Raw genomic sequence first — 10,449 nt, 5'->3', positions numbered from 1 at the left:
AGTAGAGACGGGGTTTCGCCATGTTAGCCAGGATGGTCTCGATCTCCTGACCTTGTGATCTGCCCGCCTCAGCCTCTCAAAGTGCTGGGATTACAGGCGTGAGCCACCGTGCCCGGCCTTTTGCAGGCATTTGTTGGGCAGCAACTGTGGACAAAGTACTGTACAGCGCTGTTTCCAGATTACAGAAATGAATAAAATATGACCCTTACCTCTAAGAAGCTTTACAAACAGACTTGTCCGAGCACTAACTTTAACAGCAGTCAGAGAGAAAGAAGTCCCCTCCTCTCCTCCCTGAAGGACCAAATCATCCTTTTCTGAGCCTGCCACTTTGATCCCCAGCACAGTGGGCTTCTTGCAGCCCAGTGGAAGATTTGACTAGCTGGGCTTCTTTTTCATCTCCAAGCAACCTGGCCCACTCCTGGGTATTAGCATTTCTTTCAGGGTATTTTCTCTTTTCTATCTCCTATGTCTGCTCCAATGTTTCCCTCTCGAAGCTAGTGTGACCTACTCTCATTGTTCATATTTCCTCCTTGGCCTTGTCAGCCACCCCCCAATTCAATGCCAACTGGTGGCAGGTGGGTGTTTCACTTTTGTAAGCACGCCAGAGAGCTTTCAAAGGCCACCACAAAGTCTATCACAGATATAGAGACTGCCCATGCTGGCCTCACCACCTCTCAGGAGTTGGCCCTTCTATTGGGGCACAGACTCCCAATCTTTTTTTTTTTTTTTTTGAGACAGAGTCATGCTCTGTCACCCAGGCTGGAGTGCAATGGCGGGATCTCGGCTCACTGCAGCCTCCGCCTCCTGGGTTCAAGTGATTCTCCTGCCTCAGCCTCCCGAGTAGGTGAGACCCACAGGCACATGTCACCACACCCGGCTAATTTTTTGTATTTTTAGTAGAGACGGGGTTTCACGATGTTAGCCAGAATGGTCTCGATCTCCTGACAGACTCCCAACCTTACATTCTCTGAGTCTTCAGCAAGAATGCAGGCTGTCTGAGGGCAGAGGCTATATAACTCTTACAGTCTCTAGCATAGATTAGCCTCAGAGAGAATGCATTTTAAACACTTAAGGATTTGAATTGAAAATCTGGATTGACACTGACAGGTATCTCAGGAGGTGACTTTATTTATTTATGTATTTATTTGAGACAGGGTCTGGCTCTGTCGCCCAGGCTGGAGTGCAATGGCACAATCTCGGCTCACTGCAACCTCTGCCTCCCAGGTTCAAGCGATTCTCATGCATCAACCTCCTGAGTAGCTGGGACTACAGGCGCGTGCCACCATACCTGGCTAATTTTTGTATTTTTGTTTTAGTAGAGATGGGGTTTCACCAGGGGTGACGGGGTTGGCCAGGCTGATCTCGAACTCCTGACCTCAAGTGATCAGCCCCCTTCAGCCTCCCAAAGTGCTGGGATTACAGGCATGAGCAACCATGCCCTGCCAGGAGGTGACTATTAATGGCCTCTCCAAAGACTTCAACATAGGAGTCTTCTGAAAGAGCAGAGGACTTGTACATGTAAATCATGGTTTTATTAATATAAGTCTATCTTAAAATGAGTCCTGTTCTGGAAGATTCATCTCATAAAGTGAACCTGGCTTGTTTTACCTTAGATAGGATTTGGCTGAAACCTTTAGATGTGTCTCACTCTTCTAGGGTCCCCGCGAGTTGATTTCTTGTGAATGTAGATGTTATCGTACAAGGTCAGTATGACGGGGAGCTAGAATCATGTAGGAATTTAAAATATGGGAGGTTTCAGTCCTTCTTGACAGAAGGTGATTAGATGAAAACAGCAGGGCCAAGTGAGCTTTGTAGTTTGTTCTGGTGCTTAAGTTTTATGAACTGGGGAGTTCTCCCAGTTTAATTACTGACTTGGGGAACATTGGGTGATGCTGGAAGTACTTGCCTTTGTTTAAAAATGCTTAAGTGAAAGTATGATGAGAAAACGTGCCTTTTAAAAGCTAATAGACCCTTTAGTTCAACCCATTCATTTTATATGTAAGAAATTGACAGCCAGAGAGGGGAAGTGAATGCCCAAGGTCACACAGCTAGTTTTTGGAAGAGGTACAAGTCGAATCAAAGTCTTCTGGCTCATGGTGTAGGGCTTTCGCTTGCAACTTTGTTACAGAGCCAAGCTAATATGGGCTCAGGGCCACAGGAACTGCAAATCAAATAAAAGTCTCTTTCATTGTTCACAGGGAAAATCTGTCCAGTTTCTTCTTGGTTCCTTGAGTCTTTTCAGGTCCCTGGAGGCATTGTACATTCCTGCTGTGCCAGGTTAGGAAAGGGGCAGGGATGCTTGTCTTTGCTGCCTTGCTTTACTACCAATTCTGTCCTTGGTGACCAAGGCCATATAGGCTTTTTTGGCTATAAGTCAAACTAGGACGCAGGAATTGCATTTACTTCCAAGAAACTGCAAATGGCTTGCCCATACTGCAGATTTATTCTCAAATTTATATGAGTGAATCAGGGAGGGGCAGTTGGGATCCTTGGTTTATAAGGGAGCAGGCTGAGGGATTGAGTGATTAGGGCTCTAGAGAAGGCAGAGAGAACAGATGTTACCTCAGTGGCTTGGGCATTCCCCACTGTTATAATCACATAATTGAGAGAAGGGATTTCTGACAGCCACATTACCTAGGTAACACAGCATGCATATCAATTAAAAAAAATCATGGCCGGGCGTGGTGGCTCATGCCTGTAATCCCATCACTTTGGAAGGCTGAGACGGGCAGATCACCTGAAGTTAGGGGTTCGAGACAAGTCTGGCCAACATGGTGAAATCCCATCTCTACTAAAACTACAAAAGTTAGCTGTGCATGGTGGTGGACTCCTGTAATCCCAGCTACTTGGGAGGCTAAGACAGGAGAGTCGCTTGAACCCAGGAGGCGGAGGTTGCAATGAGCAGAGATCGTGCCATTGAGAGAAGGAACTGCACTCCAGCCTGGGTGAAAAGAGTGAAACTCCGTCTCAAAAAATTTTTTCTTTTAATACAAAAATTAGCTGGGTGTGGTGGTGCACACCTGTAGTCCCAGGTGCTTGGAAGACTGAGGCAGGAGAATCACTTGCACCTGGGAGGCGGAGGTTGCAGTGAGCTGAGATAGTGCCCTTGCACTCCAGCCCAGGCGACAGAGCGAGACTCCGTAATCCCAGCACTTTGGGAGGCCGAGACGGGCGGATCACAAGGTCAGGAGATCGAGACCATCCTGGCTAACACGGTGAAACCCCGTCTCTACTAAAATACAAAAAGTTAGCCGGGCGTGTTGGCGGGCGCCTGTAGTCCCAGCTACTCGGGAGGCTGAGACAGGAGAATGGCGTGAACCCGGGAGGTGGAGCTTGCAGTAAGCTGAGATCCGGCCACTGCACTCCAGCCTGGGCGACAGAGCGAGACTCCGTCTCAAAAAAAAAAAAAAAAAAAATCAGATTCATTGCATTCTGCATTGGATATGAGTATATCTGACATTGTAGGAAGACCTTATGCCCAGCACAAAGTGCTTTATTCAGTTAATCAGATGGCTGAAGTTCATTATATTGCCCTGGCAGAGAAAATGGGGAGATGCAGTTCAAAAGATACAAAGTAGTAAATATGTAGGCTGTAGTATGTAGGATGAAGTCTAGAGATCTGATGTACAACATGTAACATGTCTATGATACCAGTTTTTGCTTGGGGAGAGGAAGAGAAAAAGGTGGGTTTTTGTTGTTGTTGTTTTGTTTGTTTGTTTTTGTTTTTGAGACAGAATCTCACTTTATCACCCAGGCTGCAGTACAGTGGCGCCATCTCGGCTCACTGCAACCTCTGCTGCCCAGGTTCAAGCGATTCTCCTGCCTCAGCCTCCTGAGTAGCTGGGATTGCAGGCATGCTAATTTTTGTCTTTTTAGTAGAGACGGGGTTTTGCCATGTTGTCCAGGCTGCTCTCGAACTCCTGACCTCAGATGATCCATCAGCCTTGGCCTCCCAAAGTGCTGGGATTACAGGTGTGAGCTACTGTGCCTGGCATGTTTATTCTCTTTAAAACAAAAACAAAACAAAACAAAACAAAAAAACAAAACAAAAACCCTTTCCTATTAAGCCTAAATGTTGAGGAAAAATTACAAATTCAAGCTTCCTTTAATTACAGCTGCTTTTAGCAAGGAGGATGAGGATGGAGGAAGAGCAGGAAGATGTCAGAGAAACATGTGAGGGGTATTGGCCAAAGGCCAAGATGAGCTTTGTGTTCACCAGACTGTGTCCACTGAGGACAGGGATTCTCCATTGAGGAAGTGAGCTGGCTTCGCAATTTCGAAAAAAAGGCCCAGAGGAAAAGAAGTCTTGCATGTCTTTTTTGAGGGAAACTGACTGAAAACGGTTTTGCCTGAGAGCAATAGATATTTTGAGAGAACAGTCCCCCAAAGCTCTGCTGGCCAAGTTTCTAGTTCCAGGCCCTTGGTGCAAGCTTAATTAGTTTCTGTGGACCAGCTGCAAATGGGGCAGTTCGATTTGCACTTGTTAAGCTTGTACAGCTAAGACTCAGGATTTTTACAGCTGCGTTTTCAGCATCACCTCATTAATCCTCACAGCCATAGAGGGAGGCTGAAGACTCAGTCATCTTCATTTTAGAGGAGAGGCCCAAAGATGTAAAATGACGTATAGCCCATCATATGGCAAGTCAGTGGCTGGGCTGAAAAATAGAAGTGAGCCCTAATTCTAGGGTGAGCTGCTCAGCCTAGCCCACACAGCTTCCCTACTTTGCTTGCTCGTTGCAGATGCAGAAATCTCCGGCTGGTTCCCCTCAGTCTGGGCTTGGGGCTGACCTGCTGCTAAAGTGTATAATAGGCAACAGTTGGGGGGCAGGGGCAGGGAAGGGGAGGGAGCCTTTGATAATGCTGCCCCATCTCCTCTTGGTGTCCCTTTCTGACACCCTGTCACTCCAGGTCTTTCTCCTTTTTTCTTTTAGATACAGGATCTTGCTCTATCACCTAGGCTGGAGTGCAGTGGCAGTGTGACTTCCTGGGCTCGGAGGATCCTGCCACCTGAGTCTCTTGAGTAGCTAGGACAACAGGCATGTACTACCATGTCTGGCTAATTTTCTTTAAAGAGATGGGGTCTTGCTATGTTGCTCAGGTCTCCAACTCCTCAGCTCAAGTGATCCTCCCGTCTTACCTCCCAAAGTGTTGGGAAAACAGGCGTGAGCCACCCTACCTGACAATTCCAGGTCTCATATCCCTGAACAAGCACTTGACCCCCACCCTGTGCCCAGATCCATGGAAATAGATGGGTCCCAGCTATCCTCCCCTTGAGGCTTATGCAACCAGCTGGCTCATCTGATGGGCCTTAAGTGTGTCAATACTTCCATCCAAGCATGTCTATTAGTTGAAGAGAGTGAACTTGGATGCTAGGTAGATGGCTATGGGAATGTCACCGAAAGTATCAGACACAAGACTCAAGTGTCTTTGAAATGATATGTATCTTTAAAAGGCATTCGTGTTTACATTCCTCACATGATACTTTTAGATAAAAATATTTAATGTGGGCTGGGTGTGGTGGCTCACGTTGGTAATCCCAGCACTTTGGGAGGCCGAGGTGGGCAGATCACCTGAGGTCGGGAGTCCAAGACCAGCCTGACCAACATGGAGAAAGCCCGTCTCTACTGAAAATACAAAATTAGCTGGGCGTGGTGATGCATGCCTGTAATCTCAGCTACTCGGGAGGCTGAGGCAGGAGAATTGCTTGAACCTGGGAGGCGGAGGTTGCAGTGAGCCGAGATCACACCATTGCACTCCAGCCTGGGCAACAAGAGTGAAACTCTGTCTCAAAATAAATAAATAATAATAATGTGTCGTCAGAATGATATTTTCCTCCAAAATCTTGGAGAAAAATTCAAATGTGTCAGGATTATGGGCCACATTGTAATTGTGGCTTTTTGTATCAGCCAGAACATTGCCGCATACTCTGGGGGGCTCAGACCCCAGGTGGAGGAGCACAGGGAGTCCCATAACAATGGGCAGATGGTAGAGGATGAGGGTACCACCTGGGAGCCACATGCATATTTTGAAGGCTGCTTTTTGGACATAACACTCAACCCACAAATTTCCATGCACATATACTCTTTCATCCCTGGCTCCCTCAAAGAGGCATGTGATGCAAGGGCAGAGCAGCGAAGATAGGTTAGGGGACAGGTGGACTTGCACTCACACTCCAAAGTTACTGGCCACCTGTTACACAGAGGCTGCCCGGACCCTGAGCAGCAATTACAGGTCATCTTCTGATGAGTGTGGCTGCATCCATGCCTCTGTTTCCGGGAGAAGTGATTGGCAGGTAAGGTTGAATCCGGGCATGGTGGCTCATTCCTATAATCCCAGCATTTTGGGAGGCTGAGGCGGGCAGATCACTTGAGCCCAGGAGTTTGAGACCAGCCTAGGCAACATGGCAAAACCCTGTCTCTACAAAAAAATAAATAAATAAAAATAAAAATCAGCTGGATGTGGTAGTGGGCACCTGTAGTCCCAGCTACTTGGGAGGCTGAGGTGGGAGGATCACCCGAGCTCAGGAGGTCCAGGCTGCAGTGAGCTGTGATTATGCCACTGCACTGCAGCCTGGGTGACAGAGTGAGAACCTGTTTAACAATAACAACAAAAACCCCACAAAGGTGGGTTCCTCCCTGCACTTCCAGATGCTGCAGAGAATGATCCTGGGTCCACAGAAAGGTGGGGTCAGGCTAAGTACTGTAGGGTAGTAGTTGAAAGCATGATGGGCTGGGTTTGAAAACTGATAGGCTTACCACTTACCAGCTGTGTGACCTTGGGCTAGTGACTTGTCTAGGCTTCAATTCCTCCTCTGATAAATGGAAATGATATTAGTACCTCTCTCAAAGGATTATTGTGAAGATTAAATGAGATCATGTGTGTAAAGTACTTAGCAGGGTATCTGGCATATGGCAAGTGTTCATACACAGTTGTTTTCACCTATTTAAGGGCAAAGTTCAATTTTTCTGTGTTGTGGAAGACTCCCAACAAAGTACAGTTGCATACTCCTTTTAGCCAAAACCTTGAAAATGAGAATGAGGAATCAATACCCAGAGGGAAAGACATCACAGACAGGAGAGCAGGAAAAGCTAAACCTGAGCTCATTGCTAAGTGGTAGGTAACCTACCTCATTCCTAAGTGCAGGTAAACCTGCAGCTGAAAACATCACATGGACACCAGAACATGTCCCTGTTGTGCTGGGGTGTGGCATCAACCAATGACTTGGTGCGTGGATGTGTGGGCCTTTGTGGGAGTCACTAGAAACGCTCATGTGAAACAAGCAGTTCTGTACCTGCAAGAAGGCAGTCTTCATCATTTCCGCTTTACAGTGGCTTCCAGCCGGTAAGGACATTGAACCCAAGAAACCCGCCTGGTGTCCAGGACATTTCTCCAGGGACTAGGACTGAATCCTCAGAGGTCATTTCCTCCGACTAGGTGGAGGACTTCCTCCTCACTCCAGATGTACACCCACAGTCTGGCTTCCAGGCTGCAGGATGAGGAATGGGATGTGGCTATTACCCTGGAACTGGATGTGGTTATTACCCTCATCCTACTGGCTGTTTGCAGGAATTTGATCCTGAGACATAAATGTATGCCCCCTCCCAATGCTGGCAGTTGAGCCTCCCCTGCCTCTTTGGCAGCAAAAATTCTGGCTGAGGCATGTTCTTTCAATTCATTGCCCATGAAATTACCTATTATCCACAGTGCCTTCACAACAGCTTGAAAAAAAATGTGATTGTGCCAGCACCCACTGGTATTTTGGGCCCATGCCAACAGTATGAACCCGTTTTCCTTTAAGTGGCTGAAGTCAGAAAGGCAAGAGTCAGGCTCTGGGACACTTGGATGGAGTGACTGGAGAGCATCAGCTTGAGGTTCAGGTTGAGGCCAAAGATGGCAAGGAAGATGTTGGTGGGAAATGGTCTTTCCCTGCACTCCTAGATACTGCAGAGAATGACCCTGGGTCTGAGGTGACTGTCAGTCACCTCAGGAGAGTTTCAGGAGCTTTTGGAAAGTAGTTGGTGAAACTCAGCTGAGTTGGTGGGGCATGGGATGATGGCCCCAACTCCTCATCTTTTGATAGGAGGATGCCAGACTGTCTAGCCATATCCAACTACACTGCCCCAAATCAACCACTCCCAGAGGAGACAGAGCCCTTTTCACTCACACACAAGTCTGGGATGGCTCTCTCATGACAGTCGTCTCATTCAACACTCATTCATTCTACAAATATGTGAATACCTACTATGTGCCAGGTACTGTGTGGGTGGGTACCCAGGGTGTAAAACTAAATAAGAATGTTTTCTGACCTTAAGGAGCTACCAGTGTAGTTAGCGCAGGGCCTTAGGGCTCCCAAGTTTTTGGATTGTCCAGTTGGGTCATTTTGAGTGGCATTGACTCGCACTGAATCCCAACCTTAGTGTTGTGGGACAGTATGCCTGGCAGGCAGCACCCGGAAGAGCTCTGCCTCTAGTCCAAGGGCTGCTGCCGGTGGTTCCCTCCCATGTTTAAAGAGGAGCTTTGGCTTGGTGTTGGGGAACATGCAGAGAAGCCCAGCCTGACTATGCTGCCCCTGGCTCCTCTTCAATGCTTTGCTTCCAAACCTCTTTAGCCATAACCTTTGCAGACATGGAAAAAAGGAGTGTGTAGGCCAAGTGTGGTGGCTCACGCCTGTAATCCCAACAGTTTGGGAGAACAAGGCGGGTGGATCACCTGAGGTCAGGAGTTCGAGACCAGCCTGACCAACATGGTGAAACGCCATCTTTGAAAAAAAAAAAATAGCTGGGTGTAGTGGCGGGCACCTGTAATCCCAGCTACTTGGGAGGCTGAAGCAGTAGAATCACTTGAACCCAGGAGGTGGAGGTTACAGTGAGCTGAGATGACACCATTGGACTCCAGCCTGGGTAACAGAGCGAGACGCTCTGTCTCAAAAAAAAAAAGTCTGTTATCAGTCTTTGGAAGTGACTAAGTAGGATCACTGTACACGATTGTGTAGCTTGTATACCTAGCCAATGAAGCAAGTGGGGCTGGACAGGGCTGAAATTACCAAGCCATGTGCCCATCACACAGAGGGTGTCATGATGGGGGCATGGGCAGCAGGAAGAACCTTTTTCTAATTTGGACAAAGATGCCTCATAGGCTAGTGAAGACCTGTAAGTACCGGAAGAAAATTAGGAAACAGGAGAAACAAAGTAATTTCTCACCCTTGGGTAACTCTGAAGAGCCCAAAGGGTTAGCTCTGATTAGGGTCCTAATGCTTCCATACTATGGAAACAATCCCTCCTTCCCACCCCACTACATGGCCAGCGGCTGTTGCAAGGGATTCCATAGACTAAACTGCAAGGCAGTCAGGCTGCACTCTGAGAGCAAGAAGGCACAGTTTAGAGGGAGAGGCCCCATTTCCCAACCCCAGTCTGAGGAGTGGCCTAAAATCCTAATTTCCAGGCCATCTGATACACTAGGCACAGAGCACACTGTGTTTTTCCACATGCCCCCCCCCCCCCACACCACCTACAACCCTTCAGCTCTGAGGTCACAGCTATGGTGGCCAGGTGAGCCAGAAGCCCCGTGGTCAAGAGAAAGAGGTAGACAATTTCCAACTCCCATGAGAAACAGGAGGCTTCAAAGAGGAACAAACGGGATCCCCTGCATGTTGCGGAGGTGGGAGGAACAGGGTCCTTAGCTGTCATCACCCACCAGTGCCCAGTACATAAGAGCAAGGGCCCAGGAGGAGCACACAAAGGGCCACCACCAACCAACAATTCAAGGACACAAGGACACCCACAAAGAGGCACCGCAAAGACTTATTGGGATAGTAAGATGAATAGATTTAATCATTCTTGTTTGAAAAACAAGACATAAATTAGTATATATATAATTTATATATTTTATGTAGTATATATACTATATACAGACATTAGAAAATGTTTCCTCTCCATGAGGCTGAGGGAGAGGTGAAGGATGGCAGTGGAATGACACAGGCAGGGGCTGAGTGGCGAAGTTGGGAGAAAAAGAAGACCATGTCAGCACTCCAGCTTGCAGTGGCTGAGGGGAAAAGGATTCCCCACTGGCTGCATCTCTGGCCCATTCAACAACTTGGTCCTGGGGGAGGAGAAGCAAGGAAGGGAGGGGCTGGATTCTGCAGAAGAAACTCCCCTCCTCCTTGCTGGGAGAACTCACCACTCAGGAAGACTTTATTGTACTAGAGGCTACCAAGGATGGGCAGGGGTTAAGCACAGTGTACATCTTTATAAAACTCACATCAGAATGAAAGATTTCACATGGACCTCTGACACAGTGATGAAACAGAGGCAGACACAGGGCACAAGGGTGTGGGAAATGGGGAGATATGGAGACGTGAACAAGAAGCAATCTATACAGAAGAAACATTGGCTTTCTTTGTTCCCTACAGTGGGACAGTTGGTAGGGACTCCGTGTCTTCACTCCCAGGAA

The sequence above is a fragment of the Colobus angolensis genome, unplaced genomic scaffold (assembly GCF_000951035.1).
Source record: "Colobus angolensis palliatus isolate OR3802 unplaced genomic scaffold, Cang.pa_1.0 Scaffold472, whole genome shotgun sequence".
Taxonomy (NCBI): Eukaryota; Metazoa; Chordata; class Mammalia; order Primates; family Cercopithecidae; genus Colobus; species Colobus angolensis.
The sequence above is the reverse complement of the archived record's forward strand: the minus strand, read 5'-3'. Positions refer to the sequence as shown.